At 45.4% G+C, this 16,612-nt stretch overlaps 1 long non-coding RNA gene across 2 annotated transcripts; it reads left to right on the forward strand.

The window, feature by feature from the left end:
• Positions 1 to 1,851: 1,851 nt before the first annotated feature.
• LOC115640147 lies at positions 1,852 to 15,440 on the forward strand. 2 transcript variants are annotated; one of them, XR_003997818.1, is made up of 3 exons: positions 1,852 to 2,032; positions 14,538 to 14,651; positions 15,006 to 15,440. It is a non-coding gene; the product is annotated as an uncharacterized LOC115640147 (long non-coding RNA). The 2 variants fall into 2 exon arrangements; XR_003997819.1 differs by having other exon boundaries at positions 15,009 to 15,440.
• Positions 15,441 to 16,612: the final 1,172 nt, after the last annotated feature.

The following is a 16,612-nucleotide window of genomic DNA, read 5'->3' on the forward strand; positions in this document are numbered from 1 at the left end:
TCCTGAGGCTATGGGTCCTGGAGGTGGGTATCGCTGGGGGCCTGTTGGCTGCAGAACAGCAGGGGTGGGTGTCTCTTGCAGGGGCGGGGCAGGGGTTAGAGAGAGCCTGGTTCTGTGCCAGGGGCTCTGTCTGGGCTTCCCCGGCTAGCTCCTGGGATCATTGCCATGCCCAGTGCGCAGAGGTGGGGGAGGGGATCCCTGGCACTAGGTCAGGGGATGCCAGGGAAGCCGAGTGAGGGGTCCCACTGTAAAACATCAAGGGGTCCCACTGGGTGGAAGAGGGAGTCTCAGACAAATGGCAGGGCAGATCCTGCTGGTGGTGGTGTGTGTGGGGGGGGGCGGTCCTAGGCAGGCAGTGAGGAACTGAGTTCCCAGTGTATGGGTCTCTGGCTGCTGGGGGCTCTTGGTGGGGGGAACCCTTTGGGATTCCCAACCTGACAGTCATGGTCTGGTGGGGATTCCCTGGCTGGTGGGGCTTTGAGGGGGATCTGGGGTCCCTGGCCAGGGACTCTGGGGGTTCAGTCTCAGGTGGGACCCTGGCTGTGGGAACTTCTACTAACCATGATCCTTCTCTCTGATCAACTTGTGCCAAAGTCCTGGCTCCAAGCACTGCCCGGCATTCCCCCCGTCATGTGCCCTGTCACTGGGATAGTTTTCTGTCCACTTATCAAACACTGTTAGTGTGAAATCACAGATTTTGCTTTTCTCCTCTTTTGAAAACTGCAGGAACTTTTGATTCCATTTAGAACATTTGTGCCCCCAGTCCTTGTCCTAGATCTGGGGGGTGAGGGAGGTGGGAAGGGGGTCAGCACTGCCACACAATGGTCTCTTCCACAGCATTCTGGACTCATTCTTTCTGAAATCTGGTGTCATTGAGACCATTGTTAATCCAGAGTCACTGCATGGAAAGACAAGGAGTGACTCCAGATGGACAGTGGGGCAAATGAGATCAGCAATTCTCCCTGTGAGGAGGGGCTCTCATTAGCTGCTCTCCCCAGAGAGCTAAAGGAGGGAAGCTGCTCAAACGCTCTGTCCCTCTCTGCTCAGGATATTGGGGTTCAGCTTCCTGGGTCAGATGCTGCAGCCTCCATTGTGATCTGGGAGACCAGGCTTGGCAGCTGCTGCTCCCCCAGCGGGGTTCTGTGCTGGAAAGTGACCTTAATTAAAGCTGCTTCTCTGCCTGACCCAGGGGATGACATTCTCCAGCTGGTCCTAGCCCCCTAGGGCAGCCCTGGACCCTGTTAATACTAATTTCTGAGCCAGACATTCCAAGTATCTGAAAGGAACGAAGGGAAAATGCTGGTGTCTGGCCTTAAAATGACTCCACGCAAACAGAACCCCTCATTTCTCGTCCCATTAGCAATTGCAGGATAAAATCCAGCAATGAGGGAGCAAACTACCAGGAATGGGACTTTTCTACCAGACAAGCAGGGAGAGGGGACAGGAAAATGTGATCGAAGGAGAAAGAGAGACTGAAAGGGGCCGTGGGAGAGAATAGTTTGGAGAGAGATTTCCAGATCTCTAATCTGCCCAGAAAGATGTATTGCTGCACCCTGGATAGAGTCACTTTCCTGTAGAAAAGATGAGAATCAAACAGAGAAGAATCCAGTTCCTGACTCCATATTCCCCCTGTTGGGGTGTGGCTGCCGTGGGGTCAGTGTCTGAGGGAATCCTCCACAGTGACTCCTTTGGTTCTGCTTTTTTCTAGCCTCGTGTTCAGAGTTTTTGTTATGGGACGGGGGGAGGGAGAAAGGTTAAAATGTCTCTGTGGGCTTAGCCTGGCCGGAGAGGCCAGGTCTACACTGTAAAAAGATACCAAGTCTTTCTCAGCGTGGCAGACTCTAGGGCGTCGGTCTGCATGGAAAGGGCCTGGGGGAATCATGCTGTGAAATGAATTAAAGCCTGTTCTGAAACCTTCAGAACTGCCCTTCTCACCCTGCCAGGCTGCGGAATAATGTCCATGTTTTGCTCCAGTTCATCCCGTCCTCTCGTTGGACAGGGTAGAGAAATGGCTGCAGAGGAGCCAGTTCAGGTAGGTATTATCAGGGGGTTGCTGGTAAGCTCCTCCAGGAGGGAGTGGGACAGCAAATACCCCAGAGATGGGAAGGTTTGCACAGTCTGGTTTGCAGAAAATGCACAGGGTGGAGAAAGGGAGCAGGACAGGGGTGTGCTAAACCTGCTGGGAGTTAGTTAATAAGTGGCCTAGATTCTAGGAACAGACCCAGGAGGTTCGAGGGTGGAAATGCTTTAGTTTGTGGGGCAGAAAACAACCTAGCTCCATGGAGCTGGGAAAACTGACCAGACTCGTGGTTCTGGAGCCCGACCTGCCTAACCAGCGGCTGCTGTGAGATATGAAGGGGGCACCCACTCAGTGAGGCTTAGGGGAGATTCCCCTCCGTTCACATCCAGCTCTTCAGAATGGGAAGAGTGTTGGGCTTCTGACCAGGGAGCTGTCCCTGGACCCTGCTAAGGGCTCCATTTCCTGAATCAGTCTGTGGCTAGTAGGTGTGTGATGGCTCTGCTGAGAGAGAGGAGGGGCTCTCTCTTTGTTCCCTCCCCCTGGTGTTTCCTGGATGCTCTGAGCAGGGTGGGGGTGGGACTCTGACTGCAATCCACCCAGAGTTTCTATTTGGCTCCTGTCCCCCATGTACAGGGGAGCTGTGAGTGGGGCAGCAGGTACTGAGTGTTGGACTCTCGCTCTTTCAGAGGCCGATGACCTTCGAGGAGGTGGCTGTGTATTTCTCCAGGGAAGAGGGGATTCTGCTGGACCCTACTCAGAGAGCCCTCTACAGGGATGTCATGCAGGAGAACTATGAGAATTTGACCTCGCTAGGTAAGGGTTACTCTCCCCTCGTTTCTTGGAAGAGGAAATGAAGAGAGATGGTTCACGCCAGCCCCACAATGCCACCTCTACTCTGCCCTGTTTCAGCATCACGCCAATATACCAGTGACACACACTGTCAGAGACCCTCCCCTGCTGCAGAACACTTTGGGAACAGAGCACAGGAGCCGTATCGCACAGCGTCAAATATCTCCTGTTTGCTCAAGTAAAACTGAGGGTTAGGTGTGGCATAATCAACAGAAGCTTCTTACCCCTGACCTCTCAAACCCTGAGCCTTCTCCACCCAGACCTGAATGTGCTTGGGGTGTAACAAGCAGGCTGCTGGAGTCAGAGCTGCTGGTCCAGAGTTACCTATCACACAGACAGTCCATGTGTCCTTGAATGCTGGCTGGGAGTATCCAGAGAAGGAAGCTCAGTGGCGGATTTAGTGTTAGTGGGGCCCTGTACTCAGCTCCACTTTTGGGGTCCCTCCTTGGGACCCAGGCAAGAAAAAGAACATTCTCTTATCTTCCCCAACCCCCATTTTTTATTCATTTTTTTTCATCCTCCTCCTATGAGTAATAGTAAGTAAATGAAAATAAAATGAGGTACCTTGATTGTTTTTGTAGTCTAACTGATTTTTCCACAGGCCACTTGAAAATTGCTGAGACTCTGGGTGCACCACTTAATGATCTTTCCAAATATTGTTTGTACTGTTAGCTAACTTTTGTAAAGTGCTTTTTAATTTATTATTAAAAAACAATTAAAAACGTTAGAGTGCAGGGTCTGGCCAGGAGTTAAGGTGTGGGAGGGGGCTCAGGGCTGGGGCAGGGGGTTGGGGTGTGAAGCTCTTACCTGGAGCCGCTCCTGTTTCATGCGAGCAATGCAGGTGGGAATGGAGGGGGCAGGAGTCAGGGCTAGGGGTGCGTGAGAGGCAGGGGGCTGGTGTGGGGGAAGGAAGGGTGTATGGGTGGTTGCAGGAATCGGAGTGTAGGGAACTGGGGTGTGTTTGTGAAGGGTGAAGGAGTAAGGGCTGGGTGTGTGAGAGGGGGTGCAGGAGTCAGTGAAGGCAGGGTGTTCAGGGTGAGGAGTCAGGACTGGGGGTGCAGGGTCTGGTAGGGAGTTAGGGTGCAGGAGCAGGCTGGAGATTGGGGTGCAGGGTCTGACCAGGTTTTAGAATGCAGGAGAGTGTTCAGGGTTGGGGCAAGACATTTGGGTGTGGAGTGCTTACCTGGGGCAGCTCCCTTTGGTGTGAGGGATGCAGATGGCAATGTGGGGGTGTGTGTGCAGGAGCTCCCATATTTGGTGCTCAAGGTGGGGGTGAGGATGTGGGCGGGTGCAGGAGTCAGAGCATGGGGTGTGAGGGCTGGGTATGTGTGTGGGGGTGCAGGAGTCAGGGCTGGGGGTGTGGGCTTGGGTCCTGGGGGTGCTCTCAGCCCCCTACCCTGGGTGGCTTTCAGCAGGGGCTGGGGGTGGGGAGGTATGTGATAGGGGAGTGCTTTGTAAAGCAGTGAGCAAGCAACCAGGGAGCTTTGCGACTAGGGCTGCTAATGGGGAGTTTCGTGACGGAGTTTGGAAGGGGAGTGGGAAGGGGGCGAGATACTCTTGCCACTCTTTAAAAAACATTTAAGCTGTAATACAGACTTCTTGGTTGAAACAAAAACCCTGTTGTTAACCTAGGTAGCTGTAAGAGAGAATGCAGGCAGAAACCTAGCAGCAGAGTGGGGGCTATCCTGTTTATTGCACTCAATGTAGCATGTATGATTACCTGCCCTGTGGGAGGGTGGCGTATGTGTACATTCGGTGCAAGGAGCTCCTGGCTCTCAGACACCACATGGAGGCTTTGGAGGCCAGGGTGGTGGAACTGGAGATGCTAAGGGAGGCAGAGAAGTATGTTGATGAGGCTTTCCAGGACACTGTAGCTTTCTCCCACCTCCGGTCAGACAGCCACTGCGCTGTTGAGGAGGATGAAAGGCCCAGGGCAGTAGAGCTGTCTGTGGGAGCAGAGGGAAAGCTTCCCATAGTTGGGACCCTCCTTCCAGATGGTGTTGGGGTCACCTCTTGCACTGAGGTTACCTCTCCGGTGAGGGAACCCCAGACATTAAGCAAAGGCAGCTGTTAGTAATGGGAGATTTGATCATTAGAAACAAGGATAGCTGGATTTGTGATGACCGGGAGAACCTTATGGTGACTTGCCTGCTTGGTCCAAAGGTTGCTGATTTCTCGAGGCATCTAGATAGGTTTGTGTGTAGTGCTGGGGAGGAGCCAGTGGTCATGGTACATGTAGATATCAATGACATAAGGAACGGTAGGTGAGACGTCCTGGAGGCCAAATTTAGTCTGCTAGGAAAGAGACTGAAATCCGGGACCTCTATGGTGGCATTCTCAGAAATGCTTCCAGTTCCACGCACAGGGTCAGGTATGCAGGCAGAGCTTCAGAGTCTCAATGCGTGGATGAGATGATGGTGTAGAGAGGAGGCGTTTAGATTTATTAGGAAGTGGGGAAACTTTGGGGATGGGGGAGCCTATACAGGAAGGATGGGCTCCACCTAAACCAAACTGGAACCGCACTGCTGGCACTTAACATTAAAAAGGTTGCAGAGTAGTTTTTATACTAAGAGATGGGGGAAAGCCAATGACTGCAGAGGAGCTTGTGGATCGGACAGAAACTTGTTTTAGAGAAGAATCTAGTGATAGAGATTTTCTAGTTTTAGTCAGGAAGAGAGGCTGGAAGAGGATAAAGTAGGGGCCAGATCAGACGAGATGCATTCACACACAAAAGACTCTGACACATCAGAAAAGGGCAGACAAATAAACAGTGACAAGTTTTTAAAGTGCTTGTACACAAATGCTAGAAGTCTAAATAATAAGATGGGTAAATTAGAGAGCCTCGTGTTAAAAGAGGATATTGACATAATAGGCATCACAGAAACCTGGTGGACTGAGGACAATCAATGGAACGCAATCGTTCCAGGGTACAAAATATATTGGAAGGACAGAGCAGGTCATAGTCGGGGGGTGGGGAGGGGAGTGGCACTGTATGTTAAAGAAAATGTACACTCAAATGAAGTAAAAATCTTAAATGAAACCACATGTTCCATAGAATCTCTATGGATAGTAATTCCATGCTCTAATAAGAATATAATAATAGGGATCTCTTATCGACCACCTGTCAAAGACAATGATAGTGAGGATGAAATGCGAAGGCAGATTAGAGAGGCTATCAAAATAAAGAACTCCATAATAATGGTGGATTTCAATTATCCCCATATTGACTGGGTACATGTCACCTCAGGACAAAATGCAGAGACAAAATTTCTCGATACTTTAAATGACTGTTTCTTGGAGCAGCTGGTACAAGAACCTGCAATGGGAGAAGCAACTCTCGATTTAGTCCTGACTGGAGCACAGGATCTAGTCCACGAGGTAACTATAACAGGAGCACTTGGAAATAGTGACCATAATATAACAACATTTAACATTCCTGTGGTGAGAAGAACAGCTCAACACTGGCATTTAATTTCAGGAAGGGGAACTAAAGGGAGTTAGTTAAACAGAAATTAAAAGGTACAATGACTAGAGTGAAATCCCTGCAAGTTACAAGGACACTTTTCAAAGACACAATATTAGAGGCCCAACTTAAATGTATCCCCCCAAATTGAAAAACACAGCAAAAGAACTAAAAAAGAGTCACTGTGGCTTAACAACCATGTAAGAGAAGCAGTGAGAGATAAAAAGGCATCGTTTAAAAAGTGGAAGTGAAATCCTAGTGAGGTAAATAGAAGGGAGCATAAGCACTGCCAAATTAAGTGTAAAAATGTAATAAGAAAAGCCAAAGAGGAGTTTGAAGAAGGGGCTAGCCAAAAACTCAAACGGTAATAACAGAATGTTTTTTAAATACATCAAAAGCAGGAAGCCTGCTAAACAACCAGTGGGGCCCTTGGATGATCGAGATGCAAAAGGAGCCCTTAAAGACTATAAAGTCATTGCGGAGAAACTAAATGCATTCTTTGCTTCAGTCTTCGTTGCTGAGGATGTTGGTGAGATTCCCAAACCTTTTGTGGGTGACAAATCTGAGGAATTTCCACAGATTGAAGTGTTACTAGAGGAGGTTTTGGAACTAATTGATAAACTTAACGGTAACAAGTCACTGGAACCAGATGTTATTTACCCAAGAGTTCTGAAGGAACTCAAATGTGAAATTGGGGAACTATTAGCTATGGTTTGTAACCTGTCCTTTAAATTGGCTTCTGTACCCAGTGACTGGAAGATTGCCAATGTAACGCCAATATTTAAAAAGGGCTCTAGAGGCTATCCTGGCAGTTACAGACTGGTAAGTCTAATGTCTGTATCAGGCAAATTAGTTGAAACAATAGTAAAGAATAAAATTGTCAGGCACATAGAAGAACAAAAATTGTTGAGCAAAAGTCAACATGGTTTCTGTAAAGGGAAATCATGTCTTACTAATCTATTAGAGTTCTTTGAAGGTGTCAACAAGCATGTGGACATAGTGTACTTAGATTTCCAGAAAGCCTTTGACAAGGTCCCTCACCAAAGGCTCTTACATAAATTATGTTATCATTGGATAAGAGGGAGGATCTTTTCATGGACTGAGAACTGTTTAAAAGGCAGGGAATAAAGGGTAGGAATAAATGGTAAATTTTCAGAATGGAGAGGAGTAACTAGTGGTGTTCCCCAAGGGTCAGTCCTAGGACCAGTCCTGTTCAACTTATTCATAAATGATCTGGAGAAAGAGGTAAACAGTGAAGTGGCAAAGTTTGCAGATGATACTTGTGACAATTCGGTTCTGGTGGGACCCAACTGAGAGTGACAAATCGCTTAAAACAGGGCAGTTACAGCCCAAGGCTGGGGTTTTTCCACCTGTAAGGCAAACCAAACCAGCCAGACAAAGAGGACTTTGGTTTCACCCCACTGATTAACCACAAGTCACACAAGCAATTCCCTTAGGCACTCCAGTCTTCCAGTATCACCACCAGTGCACTCGTCCTGGGGATGAATGGTTATGAAAATCAACACTCCAATAAAAGAAAAAGGTTCTCTCGATCCCAAAGAATCAAGCCCCAGACCCAGGTCAATATACACATCAGATCTTATCCACAAATCACGCTGTTGCCAATCCTTTAGAATCTAAAATCATAAAAGGAAAAAGATAGAGCTGAGAGCTAGAATTGGTTAAATGGAATCAATTACATGCAGTAATGGCAAAGTTCTTAATTCAGGCTTGTAGCAGTGATGGAGTAAACTGCAGGTTCAAATCAAGTCTCTAGAGTACATCTCCCTCTGGGATGCGTCAGTCAGTCCTTTGTTCAGAGCTTCAGTTTGTAGCAAAGTTCCTCCAGAGATAAGAAGCAGGACTGAAAACAAGATGGAGATGAGGCATCAGTCTTTTATAGGCTTTTCCAGATGTAAGAACACTTTTGTTCTTACTGTGGAAAATTACAGCAAAATTTAGTCTGGGGTCACATGGGCAAGTCCCTGCATACTTTGCTGAGTTACAAGGTGTATCTGTCTTGTGTCAGTAGGTCATTTCAATAGCTGATGGCCCTTAATGGGCCATCAAGCATGCTAGGCAGAGCTAACACCAACTTGTCTGGGATGTCTCCCAGAAGCACAGCATAAGTTCGAAATACAGACAATATAGAGCCAATACTCATAACTTCAACTACAAAATTTTACATACATATAGACACCATAATTATAACCAAGAACCAATAACCTGGTCTTGGACACCTTACATGACCCCCTTTACATAAGATTTGGTGCCACTACAGGACCTTGGTTGCAACCATGTTCTATATGGTCCCAGATTATATCAATAACTTCACAATACTAAACTGGTCAAGATAGTTAAGACCAAAGCAAACTGTGAAGAACTTCAAAAAGAGCTGACAAAACTAAGTGACTGGGCAACAAAATGGCAAATGTGTATAAAGGTAAAGTAATGCACATTGCAAAAAAAAACCCCAGCTATACATACAATATGATGGGGGCAAAATTAGGCTAATCAGGAAAAAGATCTTTTTGTCATTGTGGATAGTTGTCTGAAGACATCCAGCAGTGTGCAGAGGAAGTCAAAAAAGCAAACAGGATGTTAGGCATTATTTAAAAAGAGAGAGACGGTAATACAGAGAATATCTTATTGCCCTTATATAAATCAATGGAAATAACTAATTTAGACCCCATCATTTTATGTGTTTATTTGGGATTCTGTTTGCCAATGGGCTGCACTATGTGCTACCCTGATATCTAGTACTGCTCAGATCCTGCATTCAGTAATATCCCTGCCCTTCCTATTCCCTTTCTCCACTGAACCCCACGCTTATGTTTCCAGCTTCCCCGGGACTCTGTCTTTTTCTCTGGACCCATCTGTCAGCAAGAAGCAGTGCCAGGGAGACTTACCCTTTCTCTGGAGACTTCAGTTTCTGGGACATGGATTTACTTTCTCTGGGTTGTAGGAGACACTTTGAAATTGAGTGTCTGTGACATTAAGCACAGTACAATCTAGACTGTTGAACAGCTGTGTCCCCTCAGTTCTCCAAGCTGGCATGACTTTTCCACTGCTCTACTGTGAGAGCAGCCACTCCTGGGCAGTTCACACACAGTCTCCAGCATGTAACTCACTCCCAGCTAGACAGTTTTGAGTGCTGCTAGTCAGTGACTCACAAATTACAGTACGTCACAGGAGAACTCCAGAAAATTCTCTGCTCCCAGACTTCCCCCAGAAATGTGCATCTTGCCCTGTCCAGCGTGCTCCTGAACAATGGGAGCTCATATGAAATCTGTTGTTTCATCAGTGGAAAATGACGTGCGCCAGCCTCGTTATTCCAAATGGAGTTTCCAACACACTTTAATCCAAACACACTGATTAGAAAAAAAAGGAAACAAAATTATTAACTACTGAAAAAAAAGATTTTAAGTGGCTACAAGTAATGAGGAATAAAAGTCAGAATTGTTTACAAAAGAAATGCAAGATAAAACACAAACTAATGTTTAACTTAGCAAGCTAAAACGGGTTTAAAACAAATGTTTCTCTCACCATCTGCTGAGAGAGGCTGGTTTTCCTTTCAGCCAGGACTCCCCCGTAACCTGCCCCTGCCGCCCACATTCAGTTCTTCAGGAGTTGTCATGAGCAGAGGGAAAGGGGAGAGAGAGAGTGTCTCATGCATTTTCCTCACCTCTTTTTATAATTCAGTCCTTTGTACTAGAAACCACTTCAGTTCTCAGCTGATTCATGGTGACAGGCTGTCATAGATACGAGCTTGAAGCGACCCCTGTGATGAAATGTAAATGTCTTCTTCACACCTTCTCCCTGGTGGAGAATGGCTATTTGACCAGCTGTTTGCCATGCTGTCTCTGAGGAACTTAGGGTTAGGGTTGCAACTTTTTCAGTAATTTCATACCGTAAAATGTCATAACTTTACATACAATGTTGCTACACAGTTTAACAGGAGGCTATTCAGTAGATTATGTCTTTTCAAATGATACTTCACAGTGATAAATGAAGGGGAGGGACGGGATCTCCCTTTTATAAACACCCAGCCAGCCAGTTTGCTGTAAAATCCCTGTTGGTGCGAGTTCTCTGCTTGCTTTACCTCTAAAGGGTTAACAAGCCAACAGGGTTTAAAAAAAAATAAGTATTGGGCACCTGACCAAAAGAGCCAATGGAAAGGCTACAACTTTGTTAAATGGGAAAGTATCTTTCCCTTTGTCTGTTGTTCTCTGGAGAAGACGACGCGGAGTAGCAATGCTGTGTAAGGCTTGAAGCAGGTATGAAAATTCACCTTCCATACCTAGAAGAAATGATTTGGCTAGGGAATGTTTAGACAGACACAATCAGATTTATTTTTTATTTTGGCTTTCGGATCTCCTCTGTGCTATCCCAGATGCTTTTGTTTGCTTGTAAGCTTTAAGCTGAACCCTGAAGAAAGCTATTTTGGATGCTTACAAAAATTTTCTTTTAAGATCTAGCAAAAGCCTACGTTCCAGATGTATTGTGTTCCTTTTCAATTTTAATAAAATTTACCTCTTTTAAGAACAGGATTGGATTTTTGGTGTCCGAAGAGGTTTGTGCATGTGATTTGATTATCTGGTAGCCACAGCTAATTTCCTTTGTTTTCTTTCTCAGCTCTTTCCCGGAAGGAATAAAGGGAAACAAGGGAAACAATATTCCCTATGGGAATAAAGGGAAACAAGAAGACTTTTTATCAATACATTAGACGCAAGAGGAAGACTAAGGACAGGGTAGGCCCACTGCTCAATGAGGAGGGGGTAACAGTAACGGGAGACTTGGAAATGGCAGAGATGCTTAATGACTTCTTTGTTTCGGTCTTCACTGAGAAGTCTGAAGGAATGTCTAGTATAGTGAATGCTTACGGGAAGAGGGTAGGTTTAGAAGAGAAAATAAGGAAAGAGCAAGTAAAAATCACTTAGAAAAGTTAGATGCCTGCAAGTCACCAGGGCCTGATGAAATGCATCCTAGAATACTCAAGGAGTTAATGGAAGAGGTATCTGAGCCTCTAGCTATTATCTTTGGGAAATCATGGGAGACGGGGGAGATTCCAGAAGACTGGAAGGGGGCAAATATAGTGCCCATCTATAAAAAGGGAAATAAAAACAACCCAGGAAACTACAGACCAGTTAGTTTAACTTCTGTGCCAGGGAAGATAATGGAGCAGGTAATCAAAGAAATCATCTGCAAACACTTAGGAAGGTGGTAAGGTGATAGGGAATAGCCAGCATGGATTTGTAAAGAACAAATCGTGTCAAACTAATCTGATAGCGTTCTTTGATAGGATAACGAGCCTTGTGGATAAGGGAGAAGCGGTGGATGTGATATACCTAGACTTTAGTAAGGCATTTGATACAGTTTCACATGATATTCTTATAGATAAGCTAGGAAAGTACAATTTAGATGGGGCTACTATAAGGTGGGTGCATAACTGGCTGGATAACCGTACTCAGAGAGTAGTTGTTAATGGCTCCCAATCCTGCTGGAAAGGTATAACAAGTGGGGTTCCGCAGGGGTCTGTTTTGGGACCGGTTCTGTTCAATATCTTCATCAACGATTTAGATGTTGGCATAGAAAGTACGCTTATTAAATTTGTGGATGATACCAAACTGGGAGGGATTGCAACTGCTCTGGAGGACAGGGTCAAAATTCAAAATGATCTGGACAAATTGGAGAAATGGTCTGAGGTAAACAGGATGAAGTTCAATAAAGATAAATGCAAAGTGCTCCACTTAGGAAGGAACAATCAGTTTCACACGTACAGAATGGGAAGAGACTGTCTAGGAAGGAGTATGGCAGAAAGAGATCTAGGGGTCATAGTGGACCACAAACTTAATATGAGTCAACAGTGTGATACTGTTGCAAAAAAAGCAAACATGATTCTGGGATGCATTAACAGGTGTGTTGTAAACAAGACACGAGAAGTCATTCTTCCGCTTTACTCTGCGCTGGTTAGGCCTCAACTGGAGTATTGTGTCCAGTTCTGGGCACCGCATTTCAAGAAGGATGTGGAGAAATTGGAGAGGGTCCAGAGAAGAGCAACGAGAATGATTAAAGGTCTTGAGAACATGACCTATGAAGGAAGGCTGAAGGAATTGGGTTTGTTTAGTTTGGAAAAGAGAAGACTGAGAGGGGACATGATAGCAGTTTTCAGGTATCTAAAAGGGTGTCATCAGGAGGAGGGAGAAAACTTGTTCACCTTAGCCTCCAATGATAGAACAAGAAGCAATGGGCTTAAACTGCAGCAAGGGAGATTTAGGTTGGACATTAGGAAAAAATTCCTAACTGTCAGGGTAGTTGGACACTGGAATAGATTGCCTAGGGAAGTTGTGGAATCTCCATCGCTGGAGATATTTAAGAGTAGGTTAGATAAATGTCTATCAGGGATGGTCTAGACAGTATTTGGTCCTGCCTTGAGGGCAGGGGACTGGACTCGATGACCTCTCGAGGTCCCTTCCAGTCCTAGAGTCTATGAGTCTATGAGTCTAAGGGAGGGGAAAGGGCTTGAGGGTGCCCCAGAGGGAAGAATTCTCAAATGCTTCTTCCTGGCTCCAAGGGTTTGGGGTTTTCTGCATTTGGGTGGTAGCAACATTTACCAAGCCAAGGTCAGAGAAAAGCTGTGACTTTGGGGCTTTAATACAAGCCTAGAGTGGGACAAATTCATCTTTAGAATCCTGGTAGGCCCCCGCTTTCTGCACTCAGAGTGACAGATTGGGGATTCGGCCCTGAGACATACTATGAACAAAATTGATGATAATTTTGTACAAGAGTGAACATAGGGGTACAGACTTGCACATGGTCTGTCTGTGTGTTCCCAACATATATGTGGGTATTTTAATCCCTCACAAGCAAGGTGTTCGGCATCTTCAAACACACAGGGAACCGGTCCTGGGAATTGACCAGTTTATTAAGTGACGCTGTATGGAATTGAGAGACACCTTATATTACTATTATTATTTTATTATAAATAACAATATGATGAAATTGCAATAAATCGTGCTAGATATGCCATGTAAGGTGTCAATGAAACATGTTATGATGTTCCAAGTATGATAATCTTGTTTCTATCTTTGTATTGTGAGTTACAGATATGTAGGGTATATCTGTATTCCAGATTTGTGTAGTGTTTCTGAATGACACTGCCAGACATATTGGCATCAGCGCTGCCCAGCCTGTTCGATGGCCCATCCAGAGTCATCAGCCATACAATAAACCCACTGAAAGGATTAAGGGGATACACCTATTGAGTCAGCAAGACATGCAGGGGTATGCCTGGGTACTGAGACCTCCAAGGCTTTTCCATACCATGTGCTATGAAGCTTGTGTTTGGGACACAGGAAGTAGAAGCCACTTGGCAAAAGGAATATAAAGGGCAGCTGCATCATCTCCATTTTGTCTTCAATCCCCATTCCTACCTTTGGAGCAACTTGTCTACAAACCGAAGGCTTGAACAAAGGACTGAATAATGTGGATGTGTACCAGGGATCCTTTCAAGCCAGAAACTCACCAATATTGCTAAGAACCAGATACATTCAGAAATATATATATATCTGATTGCTTTTCCATTTAACAACTTTCTTTCTTTCTTTCTTTCTTTCTTTCTTTCTTTCTTTCTTTCTTTCTTTCTTTCTTTCTTTCTTTCTTTCTTTCTTTCTTTCTTTCTTTCTTTCTTTCTTTTATAATAAACCTTTCGTTGAGATGCTTTCTTGCTTATAAACCTTTAATTTAGGTGCTAAGGATTGGGTGGCATCATAGTATTTTGGGTAAGATCCAAACCCATACTGACCTGGTAATGTGGCTGACCCTGGGGTCAGAGGAACACTGTTTATGTGAGCAGAGTTTTTAAATAACCTTTCACTGTCCTGGACCTAGGTGCTGATTGGGAGTCAGAGAACTAGAATGCAATAAAGGGGGCGTGTGATTTCTTTTTTCAGTTTCTTGATAACCAGTGTGGGGGATCAGAAGCACAGTTGGTGACTGGTCGGTGAGTTTAACTTCCATGTTAACCACCAGTTTTGGGAGCATCTGCTGTCCCTTTTTCAGCCTGCCCTGGTCTTGGCCTTTTCAGTGAGGACTGCCCCAGGCACACTGGGTCACACTAAGCACTGAAGTTCAATTAATAGAGTGTTTTTATGACACAGTCATATGAAATCAACGGAACTCTTTTGTTTTCTTTCATCTGAGCAGGGTTTCCAGTTTCCAAACGTCATATAATCTCCCATCTGGAACAAGGAGAAGAGCCATGGGTCACAGACCTCCATGGTTCAGAGGATAGATGGATCCTGAGAGCTCCCTGCACAGGTCAGGAAACATTAAACCATCTCAAAATTTGTAAGTGACTGAAATAAATATCTGGTATGCCCAACCAAGCCCTTGGGGAGGTCTCTCTGTTCATTATTTGTCCCTAGCAAGGGTCGCATCCTCAGGGTAAATATAGCTCATGGGTTCCAGTAGATCCTAGCAGACACCAGGCCATGGCTTCCTTCCTTTCCCCTGTGAATTTGGATGGGATGTGAAGGCCAAATTGATCCCCTCCTCTCTCCTATTTAGGGGAAGATTTTGGAATTCTTGTTTTTATTTGACCTCTCTCAAACACTTGTATTGGTTTGGTGTTCCCCTTTCCATCCCTGTTTGAGGTTTCTGTCTCTATCACAGCAGATGATGCAATGGTAGGTGAGAAAAAGGAGCAGAATTATCAGCAGGAAAATGTCGAGCAAGTGGATAAACACAGAGAATTATCGCAAAGATAAAAAAGAAATGTGTCGAAGAGTCATGAGCAGAGAAAATCATGCAAGACTCAGCACACACCAGAAAGAGAGCAGGGAAAGCAGCCAGGAGAGAAAATGGGTAAATTTATTTTCTGTCGGGGATCTCAGAAGAGCGTCAAGGAAACCACAACACAGCAGAAAATCCTCGTGGGAAAGACGAAAAATACATGCTGTGACTGTGGAAAACGCTTCTCTAGCAGCTCACACCTTTCTGTTCATCAGAGAATCCACACGGGGAGACGCCCTATGAATGCAGGGAGTGTAGGAAAAGCTTCACTCAGAGCTCACACCTTACTGGGCATCGGAGAATCCACACAGTGGAGAGGCCTTATGTATGCCATGAGTGTGGGAAAACCTTCAATCACAGCTTGCCCCTTCTTCGCCATTTCAGAATCCACACAGGAGACAGGCCCTATAAATGCCATGAGTGTGGTAAAAGCTTCCTTCACAGCTTTCACCTTTCTAGACATGAGAGAATCCACACAGGTATGAGACCCAATGGAAGCCGTGAGTGTGGAAAAACCTTGTCTTGCCACTGAGCCCATGTGAGCCGTCAGAGAATCTGCAAGGAGGATCAACACCATAAAACCCTCTAGGGCTATCAATACTTTAATACTTTTCCTGATTCCCACAGAGTAACTTTTAAAAACTGTTTGAAGCACCAATATCCCTCAGCTTGTCCAGATGAGTGGCCCAGTTCTGCCTTTTGCAGTTTGACCTCTTTGAGGTGAACCCATTTGTCCTTTCTATCAACTCCATTCTCCCATGAGTAGTTAGAGTGTGCCATTCCCACAAGAAGCAAGGGAGCATCAGATTTATACCATTCCTCCTATTGCAGAGTTATTGTTAGTCACCAGTGATGCAGATTGTATCATTGCCGTTCTCACGTTGCTGTGGGTTGTGCTGAAGAGCAGTTATCATGGAACTCTGCAAATTATATTTAAAAGAAGAGGAGCAAGGGGAGGAAAAAAGTGCCATTTTAGCCTCTGGGATACTGGAAGGAAATGTAATAAGTGGCAGAGTCCTGTGGCAACTTATAGACGTTTTGGAGCATAAGCAATATATAAAAATCTGTAGAATAACACTTCAGTCTCCCTGGACACACAATTGCAGATTTAAAAACAGCCATCCTGCAGCAAAAAACTTCAGACCCACACTTCAAAGAGAAATTGCTGAGCTTCAGTTTATTTTCAAATTTGACACCATCAGCTCAGAATTAAACAAAGACTGTGAATGGCTAGCCAACTACAAAGGCATTTTCTCCTCCCTTGGTGTTCACACCTCCACTGCTGTAAGGGAGCCTCATCCTCTCTGACTGAACTAACCTTGTTATCTCTAGTCTGATTCTTGCTTGCCTGTTTATTCCCGCCTCTGGAAATTTCCACTACATTCATCTGACGAAGTGGGGATTAACCCACGAAAGCTTATGCACCAATCCGTCTGTTAGTCTACAAGTTGCCACAGGACTCTTTGTCACGTTTTACAGATCCAGAC

This window comes from Gopherus evgoodei, unplaced genomic scaffold (genome assembly GCF_007399415.2).
Source record: "Gopherus evgoodei ecotype Sinaloan lineage unplaced genomic scaffold, rGopEvg1_v1.p scaffold_214_arrow_ctg1, whole genome shotgun sequence".
Taxonomy (NCBI): domain Eukaryota; kingdom Metazoa; phylum Chordata; order Testudines; family Testudinidae; genus Gopherus; species Gopherus evgoodei.